This window comes from Lissotriton helveticus, chromosome 6, assembly GCF_964261635.1.
Source record: "Lissotriton helveticus chromosome 6, aLisHel1.1, whole genome shotgun sequence".
NCBI lineage: Eukaryota > Metazoa > Chordata > Amphibia > Caudata > Salamandridae > Lissotriton > Lissotriton helveticus.
The window spans coordinates 479934937-479952325 of record NC_136067.1 but is presented as its reverse complement, the minus strand read 5'-3'; positions in this window follow the sequence as shown (position 1 = coordinate 479952325).

Here is a 17389-nt window from a genome sequence, read left to right as displayed (position 1 = left end):
CTGTTGACTTCTTATGGAGTGAGTCTTGATCCGAAGTGCAGTATCTGAGGTCCTGGGACTCTTGGCTGTTTCAACATGAACTCCTCCTAACATCATGAAAAGTCGGGGACTTTATGGCCACCAAATACCTCTGTCAATCTGATGAAGGGGTGTTGTCACTGAGACAAAGATTCAGGTTGCTCCTGCTTAGAGATTTCCTGCACCAGAAAATCAGTTTCAGTGGGATGTAGAGAGATGGTATATGGCTTTGTGGACCCCTGGTCGGAGACTGCTTGCAGCCTTACCCCACTAGAGGAATTCAAGTTCCAAAAAAGTGACTGAGTCTAGATGTACATATCTTAATTCTTCTCACGGTGAAGATACCAACATTTTCTGGCTTGTGAAGGACCTTTTTGGCACAAATGTTGGCACAAATTTTGAATTTTTTCCACTGTGAAATTTCTCACCTTTCTGCACCAGGACCTCGTCAAAGGATGCCCGGACTCATGGAGCTCTTCTTGGCCACCACCTGCTGCCTTGACCTACTGAGGATTTTTTACTTCAATTTCAGAGATTAAATCCAAGGGTGAAACTTCCAACCAGGATGAACCTGTATCCGACCATTGCTCCATTGTGGTCACCCTTAATTTGTGTGTAGGATTGCTGATGGCACTTATGGTCCTTTGCTATTATTTTCTTTTTAACATTTTTAAATTCATATCAATTGTTCCTCTTATTGAATGTTTGTCATTCTGGTGTCATTTTGTTAATTAAAATATTCTCCATTTTAATAAATTAGAGTGGGATATATATTGTGCAGTTTTTGCAATGTTTTAACTCTTTTGGTACGTCTAAATGCTTAATACATATCCTTAACTTAAGCCTATCTTTTCTGTCTATAGCTACCAGGGGTTGAGCTAAGCTTTAATTACTGACACCTTTACTGGATCTAAAAAGAATACTACCATGATAACTTTTGGTGGACTACCATCAACCCAACTAAAAATCCACTTTCTCACAGAGCTCTTTTGTGAAACCAGATGGCATGGGTAGGTGGCTATTTTTCCTTTAAAGAGGCAACTTTATTTCAAACATGGCATCTCCATTTGGGAATAATTTGGAGTGCTATGGAAAATTTAACCAAACGTTAGCAGATATTTACCATGCCTTTAAGTTAAACGAGACAACCGCAATGAGAAGCACCCAGACGAACCCCCTGTAAAGATAAACTTGATGCCCTGGCGTGGTTAGGGGCAATATCAGCAGTACCATAGAAATGTTCCTTGCCTTCCTTCCAATTCAAACTGTATTCCTGAGCAATTCCCCAGCTTTACAACCCTATTCTCTCCCTAGGTCCACTGAAAAGGTGAGCTGCAGAGCATTTATGGAGTCAACATTCACCCGGGAGCAACAACAAGGGTCTATGACCAGTAAATGAGACCAATCAGAAAGCAGTAGGGAGGTTAAGTGGCCCAGTCACCTCCGAGCAATCTCTCCTGAGAGACTGTCTGTACTGCAAGTCTTACCCCAGCACTGTACCAAAAACATTTCTTCATTTCATGGTTTAGGTCGTCAGACACCTCCAGGTAGTCTCCATAATTGCCTCCAGCTGTTTGACTCCATCAAAGCATTCCCTCTGTGATAATCATCTTGAAGCGGGTGCCAGGCTTTGACTAACATTAAGCATACACTCACTACTGCTAATAGCAAATAGGCTGGAGAGGTTTGAGTTCTGAAAAATAACGCAAGGAATTCCTCAGGGATTCTTTGTTACAAAAGAAATGTATTTGTTCTTTCACCAGAATGCAAAACTGACCAACACATAGTTTGCAACACATGCCACTGTTACAAAGTCATCCTACACCAAAGGCATCCCCTAACCAGGCTTAGAGCATGTGCTATGGTGAAAACACAGTGAAAACACACACATACATGAGGGTGCACTATATATTAGGGAACTCCTATAATTGTTATAACCTACCCTATAAGTCCCTAGAACATAATAGGGCAGGGGGATTAAAACTACCCTTAAGTCCCTAGAATAAAATAGGGCATGGCCGTTTGGAGACCAGAAGTCCTTTCTGCACTTGCATGAATGCACTGCTGAGAGCCTGGGATCATTTTAAAAGCAGCCCTGTGTTGCAGCACTGCTTGCAAATGTAAATTGTGCCCAAACACGACTTTGGTAGTAGGGGCACTTTAAAAGTGATAAACTACAATATCTTCACATATTAGGTACCTTCAGGATCTCCCCTGGGTATCCCAAGGGTTGAAAGCCATGTACCTATATTGAGGGCACTTTTTAAAGAGTTTTAATATGCCCTGAGGATAGAAAAATTGCACATTTCACCTTCCCCTTTGTAGTAAAGTACATCACAATATTGACTTTTGTGCAAGGAGCACTGTGGAGTGAGGATCTACACTATTCTTGCATGTTCAAGACCCCTAACGTCTCATGTATGTGTCCCAGGGGTGGTGGGGCATGTAGCTATAAGCATGTCCCTTATAAAAGATGCTTTATGGGCCCTGGTGTTAAAGAAATTGCACATTTCATTTCCCCCCTTGTAGGTCCCCAGCCACATAGGTTAACATAGCAATAGTTGATTAATGAATAACATCACTAAGAACTCACTAAAAATATAAATCAGGAACTTAGGACATCGGTATTGATAAATCCAACAACATGGTATTGTTGAATTTATCATAAAGTATACAGAAAAGAAGTTATAAAACGTTCATGTAGGTAAGCCAAAATTCAGCCTTCTTGTGGTCTCCCCTGATTTGTCAGAGTTAAGAGGATTAGCAAGGCTTCTTTGATAAAGTGATAAGTGGCTCACCCAGAGAGAGGCTATCTCTTGGAAGAGAGCTCTGCTACACAGGAATGCCAAAGCAGGGGGGAGGGGTCGTAGACCACGGAGTGTCAAAGGCGATAAGAAAGTCAGAGAATACTAGGTCCATCTCCACACCCAACTACCCTTACGTAGCCAGATGGCAGGCTTAAGGCATGAATTTGCAGATGTTAGGGGGAGAAGAGCTATGGACATGAGTGATAATGGGGGTTGGTTTATCTATTTTCTGCTCCTTTGCTGCAAGTACAGCCATGTTAAATGTTGAAGAAATTGTGCTTTCTGGGAGAAGATTATGCCACACTTTAGAGGAAGTGGTCATGCTCTGAGGTGTTGCCCTGCACCTCATTGGACAGGAGTGCTCTCCTGCTTGACCCAGATACCACTGACTAAATATGTGATAGGTGAAGAGAATTTCGAATATGCTGCTTGAAACTAAGAGCAGTAGGCTTACCAAGCTGAAAACTTGATGGGTACCATAAGGTCTTGCATTCTGACTGACTGTGCCTGCTGCATTATCCGGAACTACAACCCATTTGGATGCACCTTTCATCAAGAGGACTAAAGTGTAGACTAACTGTAAGCTACAGATTACCAGAGCTCATCCAGACCATCACCATCAAGAATCCCCAGCCTTGATTGTGTCCATTTTGATTGATAAGGGTTTCGTCCAAGTGGATTGTGGCAACTGAAGTCTCAAACTTTCAAAGATCATCTTGGAGATTCCAGACCTATGGATTGTGTTTTGGACACTCTGGACCCCTTGGGGAGCTTCGGGAAGAAGGTTCAGAAGGTTGTAGTGGTTTGGAACAGCTTTGGAAAAAAGTTCCATAAAGGGACCAACTCAAGCCCGAGAGCCAAGCTGGAGACCTTCAACCTTCAATTTTTCCTGGTCAAGGGCCACCAGATGTACCAATGTGGCTCTATAGGTTTTTAAGTGCTATAGAGTGCTACATCTTTAAACATTCTTATCTCCCATTCCCTATATTGGATGTTTGTTGTTTTTGTATTATTTTAAAGATACAAATATTTCCTATTTGTATAATTTGGTGTGGGATTTTTATTGTGTGGTGTGTTTTAATTATTTACTGAATTGTTGTTTTTAAATGCTTTATATACCTGTCTCTTAAGTTAAGCCTGCCTGCTCACAGCCAAGCTACCTAGGGTTGAGCATGGGAATAATTAACTGAGACCTACTCTGAGCCCTAGACTGTGTCAGTGGCTTTATTGCCAGTGATAGATGCATTTGTACCACTACTAACAATCCACTTTCCAACAGTCACATCGTCAGGGCCACTGGGAAAACTGTAATTCGTATATTTTGACTAGCGCGAGCAACGTGTGAGTGGGGCTTCATGCTGCACTTGTTTTATTTTCCCCTTAAATTAGTTGCTGTCTAATTAGCGCCGGGACGCCCCTTTGCTGGGGCAGCTGTCGCGCTTTATACAAATTTTAACCTAACAGTAACCTTCTTTAATAGAGATACGTATGAGTCATATAAATAGGAAATCAAATGGCAAACAGTAAATATAACTAATTTGAAAAGAAGAAATAAAGACAATGACAAAAACAAAATCAAGCAATTATTGGCCATTGAAAAGCACAACTGGGAACATTCTAAAGCTGCATTAGAATAGAGGGACGAAAAGAAAACCTACACTATATTTTTTACATTGAATTTAATTTATTTAGACATTTAAGTCCATTAAAATAGCTGATACAAAGCGAAAGTATCACAAACATGGGTGAATCAAACTGGAAAATCTGTACAAATACACGTCTCATTATATAATTCAATCAAGTGCTATATAAAATAATAATAGAATGACATGCTAACTTGGATGGGTTGAATAAAAGCTTGTGCAAATGAACGAGTGACCTCATTTCATGCTGAGTTTGAGGGGCGGTAAACTAGTCTGGTCTTTTGTCTAATTATATGATCTTAGCTAGACCAAACTGCACCTATGTAACTTGATTAAATTTAAAATGAATAAAACTATACTTCAATAAATACAAATAAAAGCACCTTAAAATATTTAAGAAATTGTAGTTGGCCCCTGTTGGGCAGCCCTTCCTATTTATCCAACCTCTAATAGAAGCCTGCCGGTTTCCGCAAAATATTTGCTAAACTGTGCTAGATCCTAAACGGCTCTCTGAGGTATAAATGAGCGATAGAGCCTCCTTACAAGTTCTTGTCCCATTCTGCACAAAGATTGGCCTTAAGTACCTTTGTCTCTGTTGTATTAAGCTAAAACTGCAGCATTCAATGTGGGAAACTGATTTAGAGCGGTATTGACACAGACTACATTGCTCTTGTCCCTGCACCCAATTCTTCCAGTGTATTCCCTTATGCGCGTTAATAGGCGAACTGCTAAAATATTCTTGAAAGCATATTTTCCGATAACTACTCTCAAGTATGGCTGACAGAAGAAGACTGTGTGATGATGCGAGCTACTCCTCGCGTCTGATGCTTTTTACTTGATTCATGCCCAGTTCCCTCTTGACCTTCCTGGCGAGTAACTTTAGTTTGTTCTTTAGTTGCGCTTTAGTATTTGGAGGTCTATCAAATGTGCTGGGTCCATTTTTGGCATTGATTTGGCTACGTCAAGATATTTCGACCCAGCGCTTTCCTTGTCTGAAAATGTAGTCTTGAGGGCACCCCGCAAAGATTTAGGAAAAACATCACTAGTGCTGCAACCTCAAAAATGAGTTCTGTGAGAAAAGAAAAGGGGAAAAAATAAAATAAATGACTATGGGCCATATGTAGGAAACAAAATTGCGATCGCAACGAATTTCAGCATTTGCGATCGCAATTAAGGCAGTGTGCATTGTAGCACACAAAAACCCACTCGTTTGCGATTCCTTATTTTGCAATGCATTTAAGGAATCCCAATTTGCGATTCCTTAAGTGCAATGTAGAAAGCACCCAAGTTGTACGATTTTGGCATAAGGAATTGCAAATTAACATCAACTTCAGGTTGGTGGTAATTTGCGATTTCTTTGAAAAATGCACTTTTTTGCATTTTTCAAAGTAACATGTGGCGCACATACATACCCTTAGGGCATGTATGTGCGCCACATGTGCACACATGCTTATTTCAGGGGTACAACAGAGTGTACTATTGACACCCTTGCAACCTTGAAATTGCATTCTCAATTTGTGATTCTCTAATTGGGAATCACAAATTGAGAATGTCTTCCCATTCATTCCTATGGGCCTTCTAGCCCATCGGAATGAACGGGAAAGTGTTCCTTATTTGCAAATCTCAATTTGTGATTCGCAAATAAGGAATATGTATGATTCGCAAAATATTTTGCAAATCCTACCTACATTGCGTTTTACGATTCTCTAATTGCGATTCCCTAAAAATCGCAATTTGAGCATCGCAAAAAACGTTTTACCTACATATCAATCAATCAATCAATCAGGGGGATTTGTAAAGCGTGCTACTTACCCGTGCGGGTCTCAAGGTGCTGAGAGGGGGGAGGGGCGGTGCTACTGTTCGAAGAGCCACGTCTTGCGGAGTTTTCTGAAGGCGAGTAGGTCTTCAGTCTGACATAGGTGGGTAGGAAGGGTGTTCCAGGTCTTGGTGGCGAGGTAGGAGAAGGATCTGCCGCCGGAGGTAGTTTGTTGGATGCGGGGGACGGTGGCGAGGGCGAGGCTGGCGGAGCGGAGCTGGCGGGTGGGGGTGTGGAAGTTGAGTTGTCTATTCAGGTAGGCTGGTCCGGTGTTGTGGAGTGCTTTGTGTGCGTGGGTGAGGAGTTTGAAGGTGAACCTCTTGTCGACGGGGAGCCAGTGTAGGTTCCTCAGGTGGGGGGTGCGTTGACGATCAGTCGGGCAGAGGCATTTTGGATGCGCTGGAGTCGTCGTAGGTGTTTGGCTGGGATTCCGGCATAGAGTGCGTTGCCCTAGTCCAGCCTGCTGCTGACGAGGGCCTGTGTCACCGTTCTTCTTGTTTTGGCCGGGATCCATTTGTAGATCCTGCGAAGGGTGCGGAGAGTGTTGTAGCAGGAGGAGGAGACGGCGTTGACCTGTTTGGACATGGAGAGGGTGAGTCAAGGATGAATCCCAGGTTGCGTGCATGGTCGGTGGGTGTCGGTGCTGTCCCCAGAGTGGTAGGCCACCAGGAGTCGTCTCAGGCTGAGGGGTTGGGCCCGAGGATGAGGACCTCCATCTTGTCCGAGTTCAGTTTCAGACGGCTGCTCCTTATCCGGTCGGCGATGGCCTTCATTCCGTCGTGGATGTTGGTTTTGGCGGTGCGTGGGTCCTTGGTGAAGGAGATGATGAGCTGAGTATCGTCGGCGTAGGAGATGATGTTGAGGTTGTGGTGGCGGGCCACTTGTGCGAGCGGGGCCATGTAGATGTTGAACAGTGTCGGGCTGAGGGAGGAGCCCTGGGGGACGCAGTAGAAGATGTCGGTGGCTTCGGATCGGAAAAGCGGGAGGCGCACGCTCTGGGATCTGCCGGAGAGGAAGGTCATGGTCCAGTCGAGGCCCTATGTCCATAAAAGTGAATTAGTAATTTTATTGCCAAAAGGCGTGACATGTAGGAAGATGCATTGGAGCCTAAACGGTGATTTCCCACTAGGATGTCCATTCAGGAGCCAAAGTAAGAGAACCTGCATTCCAAGGTATAAGAAAAAAACTATTTTTATAAGAAGAAAGTTCCCTATGATATCAGGAAACCAGATGCCATATTTTAAAGAGGTAGAACAAAGTGATAAAGAAAGGTGCTGTTCCCTATTCTGAAGCATGTGATGCAAACTGTATTACATGATTCAAGAAGGGGACATGTTTATGTACCTCCCTCGTGCACAGCTCTATATGGCTTTGTAGCTTCATTCTGTACATATGTTCTCGATCCAATTTTTCATTCAACATATTTATCCTTTTTGTTTTCTTGTAATTAACATCCACTTGCGGAATTTTTATCGCCTATTTTCAAATTTCTTGTATTTAAACTGTGCCCATCCGGACCTCTGGAATAAATACTAATGATGCAAGGCTCGTCACAGGCAGCGTTTATTCATTTAAAAACCCAATGCATTTCGGGCTGCTCAGAGCCCTTCTTCGGGGGTCACTAGGAATAATAAGACATTTACCAATTACTTATATGGTTTCAACTGGCAACATTATTATGAAAATGTTACCCTTCTTAAATCATGTTGAATCCGGTGGCAACAGGGCAAGCCATCTCCTCGTTGCACGCATACATCAACAAAAACGGACACATGTTAAGTTTAAAAATGATTTTTCAAAAAATGGTGTGCATTCCAGAGGTCCGGATGGGCACAGTTTAAATACAAGAAATTTGAAAATAGGCGATAAAAATTCCGCAAGTGGATGTTAATTACAAGAAAACAAAAAGGATAAATATGTTGAATGAAAAATTGGATCGAGAACATATGTACAGAATGAAGCTACAAAGCCATATAGGGCTGTGCACGAGGGAGGTACATAAACATGTCCCCTTCTTGAATCATGTTGAATCCGGTGGCAACAGGGCAAGCCATCTCCTCGTTGCACGCATACATCAACAAAAACGGACACATGTTAAGTTTAAAAATGATTTTTTTAAAAATGGTGTGCAAACTGTATTACAACATGTGCCATTGTGAGGAATAACATTCAGAGGTTAACAAAAGCAGAGAGTTGAATACCAAATATCAATCCTCATTCAAATTTGAAAACCAATGACCATCCAGTGGAACAGGATATTTAAAACAAATTAACTATCTGGAAGGGGAGATAAATAGTTTAGGCCCTCATTCCCATGTCATTAGTTGATTTTTAGACTGAAAAAAAATCTGAATTCATTGATATCCACAAAGCATCTTTTGTGAAACTGTCGCCTTCCTATATCAGAGATACAACTGATTTTTTAACAAGAGTAGACAATATATCTTGGGACATGCTCTTAGCAACAATGGGTGTAAACGCGTTGTAAATTTTGTAAGCTTGAGTAGCATGGAATATGTTTGAACAGCAGTACAGCTAACTTACTATCTCATAGGGAAATGCTGTTAACTATGGCTTATTTTGTTTTGAATAATAATTATTTCTTTTACAAAGACATTTGTATACCATCAAACACATGGAACCACGATGGATTTAAGCTCCGCTCCATCTTATGCCTCACTGTTTATGGGGGATTTTGAGAATGACATCACAAGACGCTATTATCACAGATTTTTGAGAATAATGTTATAAATTGGTTAAGGTTTATTGATGTTTTGATCTTCTGGAATGGTGATGAATTAACTTAAATGAACTTTCGTTCTACTTTAAATTTAAACCATCGAAACATTGAATTGACACTAGAGTTCAGCGATAATATGTCTGACGTCTCAGCTGAGGCAATGCTTGAAAGGCCCTTAATTCCACATTCAGGAAGGCCGGGGAAGAGTCCCAGAGCTGGATGAAGGATGCAGGGCATTGTTGCGACAACCCATGGTACCTGTGTCATGTACTTACTGTAGATAAAGCGGGATGGGGCAGTCCTATGCTTGCTTCCTCCGAGCTTTAGTTTACTGTCTGGTGGTTGTACAGCCATTTCAGGCAGTTCCCTTAGTCTCCTCTTTCAGCCTAGTGGCGACAAAGTGTCAGGCCCGGCCAAACAACTGCAAAGGAGCAAAGCGACATGGGTGTCGGAGGAGCGAGTTAGGCAGTCAACAGTGATAGGATGCCAGAGGGGCACCTCTCACACTGCCTGGTACTTGTTTCCATACTCAGGTCAGGTGTACTCCAGGGTGCGGGTGGGCCACAGTTCCTTACAGCTGGCAACACGGACCGGCCCAATCAGGGAGCTCCAGCCAGGGCCTCAGTAGAGCTGTGGCAGTCCTCAAGAGCTCTGTAGAGGTTCATCACTCCTTCCAAGAGACATGGCACTCAGTTGTAGATGACAAGGTGGTCTGGGGATGAGGAAGAACAAGTTAGGTGCCGTAGTTGAGCGAGCGCCTAACCAGGAGCCGGCCATCTTAGTCGTGGCCACACTCTGCCCAATTATCTAGTGTCTTGACCTTCTTGCGCTATAAAGAACATTGATCCAAGAGTGGGGTCCTTTAAAAGATTAAACTCTCCACGAGAACTGTAGGAAATTGGGATTTTGTTTGAGGGAATGGTAAACCTCCTCAAGCAATAACCACAATCTTGTCAGGTGGAGAGGTGTGGTGCAGCTGCCAGGGCAGCTGACTTCGGAGCACAGGGTTCACGGTTTGATCCCCGGCTCCAGCGGCAGCTCAGCTCAGCACTGTGTGACTCTGGGCAATCACTCATTTAATTTCCACGATGGACCCTACTGCCTTAGGACCCGAAAGGGTGAGTAGATTGTGCCTTACAAATACGGATTTGCACTTTTTTTTTTTTACGGTGAACTGCAAAACGTTACTAAATTAACCTGTTCTTAACCCTCTGGTAGCTTAGCAGAAAGGCAGTCATGCTTAAATTACATGCAATTTGTAAAATATTCATGCAGCAATTAAACAGTAATAACGTTAAAACACAGGGCAAAACATTTCTATAGTTATTTAGAAAAAAGAGAACTTTATAATAAATATAAAGTCACCAACAGGACTTAAATCCAATCTGTAGAACTAGAATTATGATTTTTTTTTGTTTTCAGTAAAAACTAATGCCAAAGAGATCAAAGCACCAACCATGGACATCTAGACATGTGAGACTGGGGCAAAGTGAAAGGTTATGGCCAACTGCGATGGAGTGCGGTTCAGATACACATGGTAGAATGTGCCTGATCTTGACTTACCTCCAGACTTAGAAGAATTTTTTAAGAAAATTGTCTGAGAAAGAAAAGTACAGCAGAGGAACACAGCCTGTGGTGTTCGAGGAGGAATCGTAATCGCAGAGTAGCTGCTTGATGAAGTCACAGTGAAGATTCTTATGTTTTAACTTGGTCATTTTTTTTTTAAGTTGACAATTTCCAGCACGACGAAGCTGCGGGCTGTAGCCACCAAGTGCTCTACTAGCCCAGGTACCCTTCCGAAGATGAGCCGCTGAATAAGATGTGCTGCAGTGGAGAATAAAGTATCAGGAGAGTCTACAAATTCAGGCTGATCAGTGATACACCTTTGGTGGATCATCAAGCCGATAGGTCCTGGTTTCCTGTTTGTAGTAGAATGTACCACATTTTGGTTTGTGGCTCTTTGGGCATCTTTAGCACCACTGCAAGGGTTAGGACTGGTGAGACAGCAAATACAGGGCAGGACTCACTTCAGGCATGATCCAGTTATGGGTTCAACGTTACTGGGGCTTTATGTGTCTCTGTAGCTCGGAACAGGTAACAAGCTAACTTGCTCTTAAAATTGCTCAGGTAGTCCTGGGATCAAGCAGCAAGGTAGGCCTCAATCTGCAGGGCAGTGCTTTCAAATGATAAGGCAGTCCTTCTTTGGGTCCTCAGCAGGTCCAGGAGTGTAGTGAAGAGGTGTCCAGAGAGTCTAGTATTTGTACCTGGTAATAGACTTTGAAGTGGGGGAAACTTCTAGGCTTACCCGCACATCTGGTTCTGGAATTTTCCTTCCTCCTCTGCCCAGAGGGGTTTATGGTGACAAATGGCTGGTGTCTTTGTGAGTGTACTGGGGGCAGCGCGTTTAAAATATAAGTGGGGCAGAAAACAGCTCCGCCCCTCCCATTCTGGCAGGATAGCCTATCCTGACAACACCAGAATACACAGAAGCCAACTGCCAACTATTCACAGACATGTGACTCAGGGCACAGGCTGCAGGCACCAACTAGTTAGGTCAAGAAAATGCCAACTTGAATTCATTGATATCCACAAAGCATCTTTTGTGAAACTGTCGCCTTCCTATATCAGAGATACAACTGATTTTTTAACAAGAGTAGACAATATATCTTGGGACATGCTCTTAGCAACAATGGGTGTAAACACCTTGTAAATTTTGTAAGCTCGAGTAGCATGGAATATGTTTGAACAGCAGAACAGCTAACTTACTATCTCATAGGGAAATGCTGTTAACTATGCAAATCTGGGTAAAATCCATCATTCTTTTGCCTATGCTTTACTGCTTACTATAAACTGTTGATCAGCAGTCAAGCATGCCACTGAAATAGCTGAAACTATCTTACAATACAATATTGACATCTGGTTTCTAACTGACACCAGGCTAAATGAACACTCATCTCTTTACGTCGTCCTCAATGCCCCACTGGGCTTCTCAATCATTGGCTGTGATGAAAAGGATCGCAGGGGTGGTCGAGTAGCCATCATACACAAAAGTAATCTCTGCCTAACTCCCTTCCGCACTATCAAATACCCTGCCTTTGAATATCTAGTAGTAAAGCTATTCCCTCAGGTCTCCAACTCAATCAAACTCCATGTCATCTCTCACCCTCCAGTTGACAACCCACAAGTCTTTGAAGACTTAACAGACCTAATACAGGAAACTCCCTAAAAGACAGCACAGATATTATACTAGGAAACCTAAACCTACACCTGAGTAATGCTGAAGATCCTACAATACATGCTTTATCCACCTTTTTGGGAAGCAAACAATCTTACTCAACGCTGCAGTAAACAAAAACTCGCATTAAGGGCTCAACCTTTGAAGCAATCATCTCTAAACATAATACCCTATCCCTCCACTGTATCCTACCATCTGACTGAACTGATCACTATCTAACCCCTTTCGGTCTCAATACCACCAGCCCACCCCCAAACAAGCCACCCCAAGCACATGGGTGAGGAACATACAATGTATTCCCCAGTTCAGAAGCAGAAGCATTATTCAGTTCCCAAATCCTACCTCCACCCGACCATACTAACCACTACAAGACAAAAGTGGTAGAACTTGTGTAAGCATTCGCCCCTCTGAAACTCAAGAAATCAAGAAGCATCCCCTCCATATCCTGGTTCAATAAAGACATTAACATTTAAAGTGTCAACTTCTACAGGTCTAAAGAAATTAGAGAGAGTAGCCTCGTTAACCAATCTCTTGATCCTCCGGCTGAAAGACTAAACTACAAAAAAAAATCTTCATAGAAAAAGACCCCTTTATCCGAGACTAACTTGACAGGTTTAAGAACAGATCCAAAGACCTCTTCAACATCATCAAACCGCATACCTCCTCATTCCCCCAACACTCAATTAATGACTCTACTAAGTGCTGAGATAGAATTTTCAACATTTTTCCCCGAAAAAAATATTTAACAGCATACTTTCTCTTAAACTACCCACCTCCCGTCCTATACCAAGAATGCCAACCCTTGCAAAAAGTGTCCACCAAAGCCCTACCTCCAAAAGACAGCTGTCTCCCCCTCTCTGCAACACAGTTCACCAACCTCAACCCCTTGCAAATGAAACACGATGCGACCTGGACTGAATTCAACCCTATCCTTGAAGAAGAAGTCCTCACATTACTCACCAGCATGGATATGATATTGCGCATCTCTGACCCCCCCCTGTGACACTTGTTAAAAATCTCAATCACATCATCTCTCTTATATGGACCAAAATCATGAACTCCTCTCAATCGAGTGGCTCCATGCTGGTCTGCCTTAAACTCAATCAAGTCCAAAGACAAGCCAGTCTGCGCCCGCCCATGTCCATTCGGTGCCAGGGGCCACAACCCCTGGTTATTTTACACTGAAAAGAAAAGTTCATTCTGCGCAAGAACTGCTGATGTTGTACCAGGTGCTTCTTTCCAACTGTACTACTGTTAGGATAGGGGAGGGCCCTCCTGACTATCAGAACCTTCTATTAGGCACAATGAGCATGACAGAAGGCCTCAAAGCAAAGCAAGCAAAGTCGGCTTTTACCTAACTGAAGACCATCATAAGGCAACACTCCAATGCCCATGGTCAGGTCACACTGAGTCTGTATTCTACAATATTAACTGCCATTCCCTTCCCAAACACCAAGCTCATACCTAGAATTTCCTGCTAGCTATACAACCAGATGCTGTCTTTTTAACAGTTACTTGGCTCCATGAGGGCTCGGCCCCTGATGTAGCAGCTGCCCTCTTGCCTAACTATACTATTATTTGGAAAGATAGGAAACATAAGATAGTTGGGGGCGTGGCAATTATCTACAAAACCATATTTGAGTGCAAGACAGAAGATTTCACAGTTCCGGACTGTAAAGCCTTACTATTTGGAATCATGTGCAACATCTAAATCTACATTTTCTGGCATATTATTGTACCATCCCCCTGACCCAGCGGCAAAATGGGTTCTCTCCTTCTCAGATTCAGCAGCCCATCACATTCTGAAGGCTGCACATTTTAGAATTCTGGGAGCTCTTAACCTTCATTTAGATGACCCTAAATGCACAAAAAGGATCGTGTTTACGGCTGATTTGGGGATGATGAATTTGAGATTGTGCAACTCTACCCCCCCATGTAGTCGGACAGCTGTTGGATCCTATATTTTAAAATTTGTCTAACATTATCAGTCTCCCTTCTTTTCCACTGTCCTGGTGTAATCATTTTGCAGTACCTTTTATGCTGAAGGTGGTATCTCCCCTCTTGTTCGGCGTCAAAATGGAAAACGAGAAGTTGGGCCAATCTAAATGTTCCAACATTTAATAAGACTCTGGAAGAGAGGAGACCTGATATCAAAACAAATAAGAGATCAAGAGATTATCCACAACTGGCTTATGGATGCAGTAGAATCATGCCTGCCTCTCTCACTTATATGCTTCAGTAGACACTTGCCCCTGGGACTTTGGTTTACGGATATACTAAAGTGTGAAAAGCCTAAGTGTAAAATGGAGAAAACACTACAATGAAGATTCTAAAATTGTATACAAAAAAGACTTAAGTGATTATCATAGTCTCTGCAAAGTCCCCCTTGCAGAGTTTTTCTCCCAAAAGATCTCACAAGCACAAAACTGTGCTAAAAATCTCTTTAAAGTGGTTAAGGAGCTATCCGGCACTGCGAAACTGATGACTTCTTTTGCCCTCACCCATAGCCAATGTGAAGAACTTGCTTTCTTCTTCATTGACAAAGTTGAAAATATGCATTTCTTGTTGCGAAGCAAAAACCCACAGGATGCCTTGCAAGAGGTAGTAGACTCATCAAAAATTAGACGGGATCCCGTTGTAACCGACCCCATAGTTATGTTATGTTATGTTATGTTATTTATTACTTGTTAAGCGCGCATACGCCTGAGGGCTTCTTGGCGCTGGTGAGAGAATCAAACATAACAGTGCATAAAAGACATATAATCACTATTTACAATAGGCCTGAGAAAAAAGAAAAGTTTTAAATGCCTTCCTAAAGGCAAGGAGGTCCCTACTGTGTCGCAGAGTCAAAGGGAGGGAATTCCACAATGAAGCAGCTAAAAATTGAAAACTGCTGCCTCCCTGTCGTTTCCTTTTGAAACGGGGGACCTAAAGTAGGTCTTTGTGGGCTGATCTCAAACTACGTAAGGGTTTGTATTTGCTCAACAATTGTCTAAGGAACATTGGGCCCTTACCCTCCAAAGCCTTGAACACAATACAGCCCACCTTGAATGTGGCTCTCTGTTCCACAGGCAGCCAGTGCAAAGTCTCTAGTCCATGTCTAATCGATTCCCACTTAGGTACTTTGCAAATGAGTCTCGCAGCTTGATTTTGCAAGTATTGCAATCTTTTGAGTTGGCCAATTGGCGCACCCAGGTAGAGACCATTTGAGAAGTCGATGTGAGACAGGACCAGAGCGCTGACTGCCTGAATTAAGGCCAGGTCGGTGAGGAAGTGTGCTATTTTCTTAATCTTCCTCAGTTGAAAAAAACCCGAGGAGACCACCGTTCCAACTTGACTTTCCAAGGTGAGATCCTCACTAAGAGTCACTCCCAGACTTTTTACTGTTCGGGATTTTTTTGGGGGCGAACCCATGTCCGACGGCCAAAAACAAGGACTCCAACTGATCTCACTCTTCCCAGGCAAAATAAGCTCGGTTTTTCCCGGGTTTAACTTAAGGTGGTTTAAAGACATCCACCTTTGGATAAAAGACATAGTTGCTCGAAAGTCCTCGGCCGCATTGAGTGAATTTAGCACGAAAACCAACTGCAGGTCGTCTGCATAATTATATACATTAACCTTAAACTCTCGTAGGGAGAACAGAAGAGGCCGCATGTATAAATTAAATAATAAGGGGGACAAGGAAGATCCTTGAGGAACCCCACAGAAGGAGGTATTTTTAGGGGCTGTAAAAGAACCAAGTCGAACCGACTGAGTACGTTCTGAAATGAAGGACTTGAGCCAGGCCAAGGCCGAATCTCGAAGACCGGCCTGTTCGACACGGTTGACCAAGATGGTATAGTCAACCGTGTCGAACGCGGCAGACAGATCCAATAACACCAAGGCCTGGTGCAAGTCCCCGTCGGCATTAGACCTTAAGGTATTCTGAACGGCCAATATCACTGCCTCAGTGGAATGACCAGGCCGAAAGCCTGCCTGGTTGGGTTGTAAATAACCAGAAGTTTCCACAAAGCTTGATAGGCTATTGGTTACATGAGCCTCCAAAATTTTGGACAAGTAAGGCAGTAGCGATATTGGTCTGTAATTTGAGAGGTCTGAAGAATCAATACCAGGTTTCTTTTTTAAAGGGATCAATAAGGCCTGTTTAAAACTGTTGGGGACTATCCCTGACATGAGGGAATTATTGAGCAGAGGAATCAGGACATCTGGGAATGCCCGACCAATTTCTCTCATAACTTGGGGGGGGCAGACATCCTGAGGAGATCCTGATTTAACTCTAATGAGCAAATCTTGAAAGATTTGGTCATTGATTAAAGGAAAGGAGTGCAAAGTGAAGGGGTTTAAAAAGATATCATCTATCGGGGCACAAACTGGAAGCTTGGATAGAGTATCCTTGATCAATAGTATCTTATCATTAAAAAAGTCTTTCAGTGAATTGCAGAGCAATTGTGATGGAACAACCGGGAGAGAAGTTCTCTCATCATTGCCCAACTCAGTCACAATCCTGAAAATTTCTTTCGACTTATTAGTCGCATTAAGTATTTTAGAAGAGAAATAAGCAGTTTTGTGAGTGTGTAATGTCTTTTGGTAGGCTTTACGAGTTAAACAATATGTGATCCTTGCTTGAGGACAGTAATTAATACGCCATAGTTAGATAAGATCCTCCTTCAAACTGGGTACATGGGCCCCCCTTTTTTTTCTCCTTCAATCACCTTCTTCACTAATTATGGTTCCCTCCTTGTTCCCATACCCCCACATGTGTTGGGGCAGCTGGATTCTTCCATACTATCAATGGTAATGGAGCTTTTAAACGCCTCCATAAAGAAGGGCCTAGCTCCCCATAGATGCAAGCATGCCATGGTCCTTCCCTTTATAAAGAAAGCTAGTTCTGACCCTTCCATTCCATCTAATTTCTGCCCTATCTCGTTGCTCCCCATTTTCTCAAAAATTCTGGAGAAGCAAATCAATGGACAGCTGGCCTCCTTTGTTGAACCCAGTACTACCTTCATACCTCTCAATCGGGTTTCAGAGCTGGTTTCTCTACTGAATTCACTCATTTGGGGGTGACTGAAATGCTAAGGCACCGTTTAGATGAAGGAAAAACTGCGGCACTCATCCTATTGGATCTCA